General features: G+C 44.9%; 1 long non-coding RNA gene across 1 annotated transcript; it reads right to left on the bottom strand.

The window, feature by feature from the left end:
• Positions 1-807: 807 nt before the first annotated feature.
• LOC115190085 (uncharacterized) lies at positions 808-2483 on the bottom strand. The gene is made up of 3 exons (XR_003877102.1): positions 2150-2483; positions 1514-1557; positions 808-1061 (listed from the first exon to the last, which is right to left on the bottom strand). It is a non-coding gene; the product is annotated as an uncharacterized LOC115190085 (long non-coding RNA).
• Between the last annotated feature and the right edge of the window lie 348 nt (positions 2484-2831).

Here is a 2831-nt window from a genome sequence, read left to right as displayed (position 1 = left end):
AAATTTCTGTTGGACCTTGTGTGCAATTGACCAATGATTAAAATGTATAGAAATCTGGGGACGAGAATAGCTACAATGACACGTATTGGACACCTGGATAGTTCAATAATGCCTTTTTGTTTATTGCTATCTAAATTAGAGATATAATTAAAAGATAATTGTGAGTCATTATCCAGATAGCTGTTAACCTAGCCTGGCATTGCATGTCTCACAGTCTCAGGCATCTAAACACACTGTGGTCATACATCGCCTTGCAGAACATATGCCAAGCTAATAAAATCGAACAAAACTGGGACAATAATCTGATTTAATTGGCTCAGAATTGTTTGAGAAGTGAACCATGACAATAGTGTTACATCATACAGAATAACTAGTCAGAGAATGTTTTTGAATACATAAACAGGCTTCCTGTAACGGGCGTCGTGAGGATTGGACCAAGGTGCAGCGGGAACCTGTATACTCATCTTCTTTATTCATTTTTAAAAGAAGGAAAATCAAACAAATCACGTCTACAAAAAAACAACAAACGACACTAAACAGTCCTGTCAGGTGCTACAGACACAAAACAGGAGACAACTACCCACAAACCCCCATAGCACAAAACCCCTATACATAGGACCTTCAATCAGAGGCAACGAGGAACAGCTGCCTCCAATTGAAGGTCAATCAAAAACCCTAAACATAGAAATAAAACGACTAGACTGAACATAGAAATACACTAACATAGAACATAGACCAAACACCCAGGAACACTCTAAACAAGCACCCCTCTTACATAAGCACATAGCCCAACAAACCCCGAAACACTCTAAACAAACACTCCCCTGCCACGTCCTGACCAAACTAAAATAACAAATAACCCCCTTATACTGGTCAGGACGTGACACTTCCTACTAACTACATTAAATGATAAAAAAACAGAAGCCTTTTACACTATAAGGGAGTCTAATCATTCTGATCACACTGGTCGTTCTGATCATCCTGGGCAATATGTTGCTTAGTTTCGGGCGGTTTCGGGCTTTCTGGGTGGACCTCAAGGACCTCTGCTTCTCCAATCATCTCTGGAAGAAAGAACAGAAGCTTCGAGAGGAAAGGACAAGAGCTGGTGAAATATGTTACCTAACCGTGACCAACCTCGTTGATTGGGAAACAGTCCACATGTCATTCCATTCTAGGAAATACATACAGAACTTTGATGTACGATAGAAACTGTCAAGTAAGTTGATGTTTGATAGCCACTGTCAGGTAAGGTGCTACCTGCTTGTGTGTGTGTGTGTGTGTGTGTGTGTGTGTGTGTGTGTGTGTGTGTGTGTGTGTGTGTGTGTGTGTGTGTGTGTGTGTGTGTGTGTGTGTGTGTGTGTGTGTGTGTGTGTGTGTGTGTGTGTGTGTGTGTGTGTGCGAACTTGTTCAGTAAGCATGCCTAGTGGTGACTCAGTCCAATAAATAGCCCCCATAGTAGTCCTGTACCTTCTTATCCACTAGAATTCAACTTCAAGACAAACGTTAGCATTACCTGGTGTGTCCTCCTTGCTGATTGGCAGCTGCATTTGGGATGAACTGTGAAAGCAAACAAAGCATTTTTTTTCAGGTTCCGTAAACCCTGGTAAACCCTGGTAAACCGTAGTAAACCCTGGTACACCCTGGTAAACCGTAGTAAACCCTGGTAAACCCTGGTAAACCCTGGTACACCCTGGTAAACCCTGGTACACCCTGGTAAACCGTAGTAAACCCTGGTAAACCCTGGTACACCCTGGTAAACCGTAGTAAACCCTGGTAAACCCTGGTACACCCTGGTAAACCGTAGTAAACCCTGGTAAACCCTGGTACACCCTGGTAAACCGTAGTAAACCCTGGTAAACCCTGGTAAACCCTGGTAAACCGTAGTAAACCCTGGTAAACCCTGGTACACCCTGGTAAACCGTAGTAAACCCTGGTACACCCTGGTAAACCCAGTAAATGTGTGGCTCAGTTGGTAGAGCATGGCATTTGCAACGCCAGGGTTGTGGGTTCGATTCCCACGGGGGGACCAGTACAGGAAAAAAAATGTATGAAATGTATGCATTCACTACTGTAAGTCGCTCTTGATAAGAGCGTCTGCTAAATGACTAAAATGTAAACACTTTTTTGTTGGTTTGTGAACCACACCAACCTGGTATGAAGTCTTAGTTTTGTATGTCCACAGCTAGTAAGTACCCGGCCTGACAGAGAGGTGTGTGGATGGCGTCTGGGCACCTCGCACTCAGTCAACCTCTGCTGCCTTGGGAACACACTGTCCTTCATGGCCTGTTGAATCAATCCCATCACCTGGTCCTTCTCTAGGGAGTCAACTGGGAGTTAGATTCACTGAATCAACCCCATCACCTGGTCCTTCTCTAGGGAGTCAACTGGGAGTTAGATTCACTGAATCAACCCCATCACCTGGTCCTTCTCTAGGGAGTCAACTGGGAGTTAGATTCACTGAATCAACCCCATCACCAGGTCTCTTTCTGTCTTTCTCTCTTCCTGTTTTTCTCTCTTTCTCTCTCTCTCTCACTCTCTCTCTCTCGCGCTCTCTCTCGCTCTCTCTCGCTCTCTCTCTCTCTTTTGCTCTCTCTCTCTTTCGCTCTCGCTCTCTCTCTTTTGCTCTCTCTCTCTTTCGCTCTCTCTCTCTCTTTCGCTCTCGCTCTCTCTCTCTCTTTCGCTCTCGCTCTCCTCTCTCTTTTGCTCTCTCTCTCTTTCGCTCTCTCTCTCTTTCGCTCTCTCGCTCTCTCTCTCTTTCACTCTCGCTCTCTCACTCACTCGCTCTCTCTCTCTTTCGCTCGCTCTCTCACTCGCTCTCTCGCTCTCTCTCT

This window comes from Salmo trutta, unplaced genomic scaffold (assembly GCF_901001165.1).
Source record: "Salmo trutta unplaced genomic scaffold, fSalTru1.1, whole genome shotgun sequence".
Lineage (NCBI taxonomy): Eukaryota > Metazoa > Chordata > Actinopteri > Salmoniformes > Salmonidae > Salmo > Salmo trutta.
This window is presented reverse-complemented; position numbering and strand designations above follow the sequence as displayed.